Raw genomic sequence first — 10000 nt, forward strand, 5'->3', positions numbered from 1 at the left:
GTGTTGTTGTATTTATTTATTATTATGATGATTATTATTATTATTGTTATAATTATCATTGGTAGTTGTTTAATATGATTTGAATACACGCGTGTATGTGTGTGCGTGTGTGTGTGTGTGTGTGTGTGTGTGTGTGTGTGTGTGTGTGTGTAAACTCACTCAATATCATTAGCATGTTGCATTGCCATCCTACTGGCGTTGCTATGCACTCAGCTGCCACATTCTTTTAGACGTTCAGCTGTTCCTGTTGAAGCGATCCTTTGTTTGTAAACATGTTAACATTTGATAAATTAAATGCCAATATTTGGGTGTAAAAGATCTTGTTTGTTGTTATTGACAGTAATATTAATAGTTGTTATGGATGCTATTGTTATCGAAATGGTTTTAGTTCTATTTAGTTTTTTTTCAGTAATTTTGTTATGGTTATTGTCTTTTGATATTGTATTTTTTCCATTATATCACTGTTATTATTGTTATTATTATTGTTAGTAGTAGTATTAATATGACGGCCATCATTGTCATTGATATTGATTTGAAATCACAGTTAATCTACTTTTGTATATGTATTTTTTTGTTGATGTCATTTTTTTAACCGCTGTAAGTACAGTTGTTGTTATTGTTTTTATTAATTATGGATATTTTCATTATTAGTTTAGCTCTACCTATTGTGAACTACCGCCATTATCTTTATATAGCAATATTTGTATTTTTGAGTGCTTGTTCCTACAGTGTTTGTTGCATTGCTTATGCATCTATATGGCATTTCTCACTGTTGTTAGTATTTTCAAGTGTTTTATCTATTCTCTTTATTCATTTATTTATTTTTTTAATATGTATTTTATCGGAAATGATTCTTGATTTTTGTTTGTTTGTTTATTGTTCAGGTGTATGCGTACGTGAGGTTGGGTGACATGTTTAATTAAAACAAGGATCCCTCTTAGGTGAAAAGAAGAAAAAATGGATGATAATAAGTAAATGCTTGATAGAGATGGGTGAAAGAAAGGGAAAAGTTGGGGTCTAAAGATCAAGCATTTACTTTTTGATTGATATATAAGTAACGGTGATAGTAATGACATTATTAATGAGAATGAGGATTATATAAAGAAATGGGATTGTTAAGTAGCGTGATAAAAGAACAGCGATGATAGAAATAGTAGTAGTTTAATGATAGTTTGACTTCAATGTGATTATAGTAACGATAAGTATGATCTGTATGATGATATGGGGAATGATGATAGTGATGATGAATAACATTTGCAATTATGTATTACTATTATGATGATATTGATAGTGATGTTAGTAACACCAGTTGTAAATATTACCATTATTATTGTTTTTGTTGTTGTAGTGATAAGTAATATGCGATAGTGTTGATAATGAGAGTAAAAATAACGAAAAAGATTATTTCTAATTTGAGTGATTCCCTGTGCCTATGGAACACGGAGGGCGCAAGTCTTTTTCAATGATGTACTGCATAAGTGTGTGTCTGTCTGTATGTATGTATGTGTATATGTGTATATGTGTGTGTGTGTGCGGTGATCAATCTTAATCAATCAACGTCACTACTTTATCCTGGATTATACCTCACTCCCCCCAATCTCCCCTCCCCCTCCCCCTCCCCGAAGACGCCCCTAGAGCGCCATGGATTAGCCCGGTGTGACTGGGATCCCCCGTCATTACTATGCAATGTTGATTGCATATTTAAGGCGCGTTGCGAGTGGTGAGTGGAGGCTGGTATTGACGCACGATTACCGCGAGTGTTAGGTCAATAGCGAGGCTGAAATAACCGCTCCATCCTGCAACGGCAGACCTCGCCTCATCCTTTCTGCACGAGGCAAACATGGGCGCTGCCTGCGCTCACGCCCGCAGCCCTCTCGGGTGGCGTGGGCGGCCTCCGACTGTGGGCGATCGTGACTTTGAGGTCGTTCTCAAGTGACTGTGTGTTTGCTTGTTTGTTTGTTTGAAATCGATATCATGACTTGCCACTGTCTGTCTTTGGTGTTGTTTTTTTATGCATGACCACTTCTTTTGTTTGGCATATTTCTTCGGTAGCTTTTTTTTCTCGTCATTTTCTTGCATCAAATTGTTGCTCTTATTATCCTTGTTGTTATGTATGGTATTTTTATTGTTTATGATATCGTTACTAGTTGTCCTGTTAATGTTATTTTATTTTTAGTTATCGTTGTTTTTATTATTGTTATTATTATGATGATGGTGATGATGTTTATGCTGATGAGGATTGTTCCTTTAATTATTTATTCATCATATAATCAGTGCACGAGTTGGTGTACACTTTCCTGACCGGATGACCTACCCTCATGAAAAGGTCACATGCCTCGTCGATCGCCATCAGAGGATAAACCAGCATCCGCGTATCCCGAAAGCGTGACGATAGAACAGTTGATCACCGACGCCACCGGAGAAGGGTGTGTGTGTGTGCGTGTGTGTGTGTGTGTGTTGATCATCATTTGCGAAGCGTATATGGTACTCTGTAGGGTGGGGGGAGAGGAATAGGCATTGCTTGCGAGGAGAGTATGTTGCAGAGTTGAAGATGGGGTAGGGGTAGGGGGAGGGGAGGGTTTGTATACTGCTTGCGAGGCGGGGAGTATGTAAGGAGTAGGGTGGGTGGGGGAGGTAGAACACTGCTTGCAAGGCGGGTATGTTGCAATGTGGGTTGGGGGGTAGAATTCTGCATGAGGGGCGAGTGTGTTGCAATGCGGAGTAGGGGGAGGGGTACAGTACTGCTTGCGAGTATGTTGCACTGTGGGGTGGGAGGACTAGGGTATGTCTTGCAAGCCGAGTATATGCAGAGGGGGTTGGGTGGAGAGGGTAGAACACTTTGCGAGGCGAATATGTTGCAGAGTGGTTAGGGGGGGGGTATTCTGAGTGCTAGCACTTATCATTGCAAGTTCTCTGGAGTGCAAGCACAGCCGTGAGTCAGCAATTTATTGTGACAGTTCTCAATCCGTTCGCTTGTCAAAGTCAAGGATGTATCTCCCTTCGTCATTATACTTTTTTTTTAATTCCCCCTTTCTCGACCCGGTTCTTCTTCTGTCTCTCTCCTTCCCTCCTTCCTTTGCCTCTTTATCGCCACTTGGCTTCCATTTCCTTTTTTATTTTGCTTTCTCTTCCTTTCCTGTCTGGACTTCGGTTATCAGCTGATCTGGGATTTCTTCTTGTTCCACTTTGAATTGAATTGGATTTTTTTTCTCTCTCTCTCTCTCTTTCTCTCTCTCTTTCTCTCTCTCTCTCTCTCTCTCTCTCTCTCTCTCTCTCTCTCTCTCTCTTTCCTTCTCCCTCTCCCCCTCTCTCCCTTCCTCCCTCCCTCCCTGCCTCCCTCCCTCTCCCTCTCTCATTCTTAGTCATTCATACATACATGCATATCACCTCATCTCTCCTTCCCTCCCTCTCTCTCACTTCCTCACACACTCACTCACTGATTCGCTCCTCTCTCATCCTCCACCTCCTCCTCCTCCTCCTCCGCTCTTCCTCCCCCTCCTCCCCCCTCCCCCGCTCTCCCTCTCCCTCTCCCTCCTCCCCCTCCCCCGTCCATTCCACCCCCATCCATCTCCCTGTTCCTTCATTTTTTTTTTTCTCTCTCTCTCTCTCGACCAGAATCCTTTCCATCCTTACCGCCTGGGTCCGCATGGGCGCGCCCCCCCGCTGCGTGTGGGTGTCGGCGGTAATGTTATGGAGATTACAGGTCAGAGGTTAGGTAAACAAACTGATGGGTTGCCCGCCTCCCTCCCTCCCTCTTCCATTCCATCTCCCGATCTCTCTCTCCCTCTCTCCCTCTCTCCTCCTCCTCCTGCCTCCTCCTTCCCACTCCCTCATACCTCCTCCCTACTCTCTCCTCCCTTCATCTCCTCCATCCTCTCTTTCTCTCTCTCTTTCTCTCTCTCTCTCTCTCTCTCTCTCTCTCTCTCTCTCTCTCTCTCTCTCTCTCTCTCTCTCTCTCTCTCTCTCTCTCTCTCTCTCTCTCTCTCTCTCTCTCTCTCTCCCCCCCCTCCCTCTTCTCCCTCCCACTCCATCCCTAACCCCTCCACCAACTGCACGCTACAAACGCCTTACAGGATTTCCTTCCCTTTTTTTCTTTAAATAATGTGAGCATCAAAGGAAAATGATGGGCGTTCATCTTTTGTAACCGGAGACGACCCGTGAATCGCGCCTGGGTTCGGGTCGCGGCGTCCTCGCGCGATTGCGAGTGGTCGAAGAGGGACGCCGGACCTCCATCGCGACTCGGCTGGTCGGAGGGCAGTTCCACGGAGCGCGCTTCTCCTCGGCAGCCAGAGTGACAAACTCGGAACACGGGTTTCAATCGCCGGATGCAAGTGTGGGTATGGCTGTGCGGCCCGAACACGTGTCGGGCCGTCCATCCATACATCTGGCCACATCTAACCCTTGCCGACACTCACATTTCGTATGGCCCGCTTTATCACTCTCTGCGGAGGCGAGGCGGCCGGCGGGCGACTTTCCCCCCTACGCGGGCGCAGCGCAAGGGTCAACGAGTGCCAGCGGTCAGCAAGACGGACGAAACACGCGGACATAATTTACGAAGGCGGTCTATCCGCGCCTCGACGCTCGCCGGTCCGCAAGGCTCACGCGCACGCCTCTACCTGTGGGACTCTCGACCTTCGCGGACGCGCGCCTCATTCCGCACACGTAGAGGCGAGTTCGACACTGAGCGATAATGACAAAATGATCTTTATGAGCGTGTGATGGTAGCGATAAGGAGAAGCAGTTAGGGAAGCCGGCGGACGGGGCCCTTGTCGGCCGGCCCGCTGACCTGGAGCCCCCGCCCGCGCCTAACAAGCAGCTGATTGCCTTCAAATGCCACTAAATTGTGTCGGCTCATGTTCCCCCCGCCCGAGCTTTTGTCTTGGGGCGGCACGGAGGCTTTGGGCGCCTGTCCGCCCACGCCCGCGATGGGCCGCTGAGATGGTCAAATGGGCGCACTAACCATTCTACCCCTCTCCTGTGGAACGCTCTTTTTATTTATTTATTTATTTCTCTCTCTTTCTCTTTCTCTTTCCCTCTCTCCCTCCCTCCCTCTCATACTCTCTCTCTCTCTCTCTCTCTCTCTCTTTCTTTTTTTCTCTCCCTCCATCCCTCCCTCTCTCTTTCTCTCTTTCTTTCTGTATCTCTCTCTCTTTCTCTCTTTCTCTCAAGTTTTCGTATTCTCTCTCTATCTCCTGTATCTATCTATCTATCTATCTATCTATCTATCTATCTATCTCTCCCCTCCCCAACCGTTGTTGTTATTCTTATTTTTATATTGTTATTAGTTACAAAAATGATTATGATGATGATTTTATAAAAAAAAAAGTTAAATCCCCGTCAACAACATCAGCCCACATTTTTGACATTTATTTTATACCCTCAGCCATTAGCGAATTGGAAGATTCGTGAATACAACCGAATATATGTTTGCATCTCTATGCATCCATTAATGAATTAGTTCGTACGTATGCTGGTGGTATAAAGCCACATATAGATTTATTTTGTGTGTGTGCGTGTGTGTGTGTGTGTGGAGAGAGAGAGAGAGAGAGAGAGAGAGAGAGAGAGAGAGAGAGAGAGAGAGAGAGAGAGAGAGAGAGAGAGAGAGAGAGGAGGGGGGCATATATCTATATGTATATGTATGCGTGATTTTACCGGCTGTGATAATTTACTTTTTTCTGCAGATTTTGAGGAAATACGTGGATATTCGCGAAAAAAAGTGTTGATTATATTCTCTGTGTTAATGTATCCTCTAGAGGATGAGACAAAAAAAAAACAAAATAAGGTCATGCAAAAATGATAGCAGACGGAACTTTTGACACATACGCACATAGAGAGGGAGAATAAAGAGCGGGATAGAGAAATTGTAGGGGAATCATCGGAAGCGTATTTTCATTAGAGTCTTTGTATGCGTGGCTACAGGGAGTTTCTCTCCCACTCACTCTGTCTCTCTTTCCTTCTCTCTCTCTCTCTCTCTCTCTCTCTCTCTCTCTCTCTCTCTCTCTCTCTCTCTCTCTCTCTCTCTCTCTCTCTCTCTCTCTCTCTCTCTCTCTCTCTCTCTCTCTTCTCCCCTCTCTCTCTCTCTCTCTTCTCTCTCTCTCTCTCTCTTTGTTTCTCTTTCTCTCTCTCTCTCTTCTCTCCCCTCTCTCTCTCTCTCCTCTCCCTCTCTCTCTCTCTCTTCTCTCTCTCTCTCTCTCTCTCTCCTCTCTCTCCCCCCTCTCTCTCTCTCTCTCTCTCTCTCTCTCTCTCTCTCTCTCTCTCCTCCCTCTCTCCTCTCTCTCTCTCTCTCTCTCTCTCTCCTCTCTCTCTCTCTCTCTCCTCTCTCTCCTCTCTCTCCCCCTCCCTCCCCTCTCTCCCTCCCTCTCTCTCTCTCTCTTTCTCTCTCTCTCCTCTCTCCTCTCTCTCTTCTCTCTCTCTCTCCCCCTCTCTCTCTCTCTCTCTCTCTCTCTCTCTCTCTCTCTCTCTCTCTCTCTCTCTCTCTCTCTCTCTCTCTCTCTCTCTCTCTCTCTCTCTCTCTCTCTCTTCCCATCCCCCCCTCTCCCTCCTCTCCCATCTTTTTTTCTCCACCACCCTATCTCGGTCTTCCTCTCGCTCTTTCACTTTTTAACTTCTGCCTTCCTAGGTGTCAGTATTTATCGTCTTATGAATGATCCCGTGAAAGCATTCAGGTCCTTTGTTGCCGTGGGGGCGATTTGCGGATAGGGCACGAACCAAAGCGCGGCCGCCGAAAAACTCCTCGGCCTTCGGGAGAGGAAAAAGAGGTCTTGATTTTTTTGTGTGCCACATACACACGCACACGTATGTGTACACACCGAATACGCATACACCCACGCGCACGCATATGCACACACACACACACACACACACACACACACACACACACACACACACACACACACACACACACACACACACACATATATATGTGTGTGTGTTTGTATGTATGTATGTATGTATGTTTATTCATGTTCATGTCCATATTCATATTCATATTCATATTCATATATTAAGCTATATTCTTTCACATAATGTAAATACACTCGAAGTCGCTCTCCACTCGAGCCACATCACACCATCGAGCTCGCCCCTACACGCCGTTCAACCCGGTCTCCCCCCCCCTCCCACCTTACCCCCTCTCCCTATGCCCCCCCCCCCCCCGCCACACACACCACCTCGCCCTCCGTTGGGTTGAGAGCGTTCCCTCTAGCCACACTTCAACACCTCTCGACCTACAGCTCACGCCATCTGTTGGCCAAGCTTCTAACTAGCTCTGCTGCCAGTGAAAAAGGGGGTATTTGTTTATGGGTGGTGAAGGAAAGGGGATTAAGTGTTATGTTCATTGCAAGGGAGGTTGTGTTTGTGTCAAGGAAACTCTTCTGACTAGTTTAAAGGTCGTGACTTTTTGTGCCCAGGTTGCCCCATCTTGCCACGCACATTTTGGGATGATAGTCTTGCCTATGGCATGGTTGTGTTCCTTCGAGTATTAGATTTATGGTTGGCATATGAGAGAGGGAGAGAGAGAGAAGGAGGACAGAATGTAACAATAATTAGGGAAAACAATAGTCGATTTCGTCACATTTTATAGAATAGATAAGCTTACATTTTGATTGATTCGTGGAAAAATTATTTTAGAAGGATCTGCCCTCTAACTATTGTTAAAAGATTTATATAGCTAGATATCATGTATATGGGTTTTGAGGTATGCATGACCAAGACGAAGTCACCAAGAACTATACTTGTACTCAAATAGTCATGAAAAAACACAAAATAGTACCATTGCCCTCATAGGTCATGCAAGAGAAAACGCTGACACGCATATGGAACAATACTGATTTTGATTTTGGAAAAAAATCTTCACTCATGAATAGGCATAGAAACTGCGCCCAAAAGCCTTGTATAAATAGTCCACGGAAGATCCAAAAGCCATACCCCACATACATAAGAACCTGGAATGCTGAATCAGGAAGAAAGGGAACTTCTACGGCCGCGCCACTACAACGCATTCATGCAGAAGGACCACGACTCACATGCCATGCAAAGCCGCGAAACTCACATTCTTCACAAGGAAACCCTGTTGCATAGACCATAGAGGATAACCACGTCTAACCTGCCATGCAAAGCCGCAGCACTCACACCTCTTGCAAAGGAAGCGCGGCACACGAGTCATGGAGGAGAAGCGAGTCAAGTCAGCTGACGGGCGAGGCGGCGTTTGTGATCAGCGAGGCGAATCACACAGCCAAGTGTTAGATACAAATCATGCTAAGCTCTATCGTGACGCCATCAGGACCCGCACTAGCAAGGGTAACCCCTCTGTTGTTTTTTTGGTTTGTTATTATTGTTCTTCACTTCCTTGTCATGTCTTCTCCTTCTCCCTTTTTCTTTTTTCTTTTTTCTTCTTCTTTCTTTCCCCTATCACCTTCCCTCTTCCTCCTCCTCTTCTTCTTCTCATTCTCCTTTTTTTTCTCCTCCTCTTCCTCCATCACCTCCTCCTCCTCCTCCTTCGTCTTCCTCCCCCTTCGTCTTCCTCCCCGGCAGACGTCGAGACCCGCCCTCGCTCAACCTTTGGAATATTACAGACAAGTCAGCCCACAGCGGGTATTCCGATGACGCAATCATCGCCCTGACTCCAGCGAAATGCCATACAGAAAAAATGCGAATTATTTTGACGGCGATTGTAGTGACTAGGCAGAGGTTCCGTATCTTTTTTTTATTAGATCCCATGTGTTTTAAAAAGTAGTGCGTTGTAACGAGCCAGGTGAGAGTGAGCGTGGTGGTGTGATGCTACGACCGGTATTCACACGTGAGACCATGGCTGTACATATAGTTAACTCGACACGTTTGGCGTGCGAGCCTCCACGCGTCTGTTCGTTTGTTTTATCCCGCTGTGTTGCATTTTTTATTGATTTCCGCCGTATAGCATATTCACCCTTGCGAGAAGCGCCTTCCCGTTTTCTCTAGTTGCATCTTCGTTTTCTGTGAAGGTCAGGGCAAACTCATTCAAATCGTGTGAAAGCCGTTTGTTTTAGTATTTTCCAATAGCTCTCTTTACTTATGCTATTAACGGGTGGATCGTGAGGCAAGAGTTGAGAGTTGACGGTTTAAGATGTATGGAGGCTTGACCTGGGAGGAGGCGAACAGCGTGAAGTGGGCTCACACAGCGGGAGCCCCGAAGCCACAACACCTGAGCGCACAACGAGCGTTCACATGTTAGTGTTCATCCACACTGTTTCGTACCAGCTGACTCACTCGCGTGGGTGTTTGTGTGTATGTGTGTGTGTGTTTATCCGTGTTTGTTGTGAATTAAGAATACACATTTATTTAATGATGGAAACACGTACTGATTTTAGGAGATGAAAATGCTGCAAAATGTTGCTAACATTTTCTATTGGTCATTATTCTTCCTTCATTTTCCTCTTCCAGTTGTATCGATAAATGGTTTGTATTTTTTCTGATTTAGAGGTCGAGGTTATCCCATTTGATGAAATTACTTTCTAAAATTTACAACCGTAAACGATTCATAATGATAACAAAAATTCATGAACCGGTATTATCATTATTATTTTTTTAATGCATAAAGGAGTTTGTTACACTGTGCTTTTTGACTCATTATCACAACAGATTATGCTCCTATGTGAGTATGTCTACATATATTCAAAGAAAGATATGCTCCATTCTTGAGTATACCCTCGTATATTAAATAAAAAATATGCTACACCGACAAGTATATCCTCATTTGTCAGATGAAGGATATGCTCCATCGGTAAGCATAGATGAAGAATATACTCTACCAACAAGTATATCTTCATTAGATATTACATAAAGAATATACTCTACGGGCGAGTATATCCTCATATATTAGTCAAAGGATATTCTTTTCCGCTGACTATATCCTTAAATATTAGTGAAATAATATACCCCGTACCTTTACATCTTAAACAAAGGATTTAGTCCACCTGGGAACAGACCTTATAATATTCAATAAAAAAATCTGCTAACCGAAGGA

The 10000-nt window shown here is 44.8% G+C and overlaps 1 protein-coding gene across 1 annotated transcript in view; it reads left to right on the forward strand.

Moving 5' to 3' along the window:
• Window positions 1-10000, forward strand: part of LOC122250132 (Fanconi anemia group J protein homolog) — a 619197-nt gene that overhangs the window by 592235 nt on the left and 16962 nt on the right. The gene's annotated exons all lie outside the window — the stretch shown is intronic.

The sequence above is a fragment of the Penaeus japonicus genome, unplaced genomic scaffold (genome assembly GCF_977035675.1).
Source record: "Penaeus japonicus unplaced genomic scaffold, GWHDUDI00000001_assembly GWHDUDI00000019, whole genome shotgun sequence".
Classification (NCBI taxonomy): Eukaryota; Metazoa; Arthropoda; class Malacostraca; order Decapoda; family Penaeidae; genus Penaeus; species Penaeus japonicus.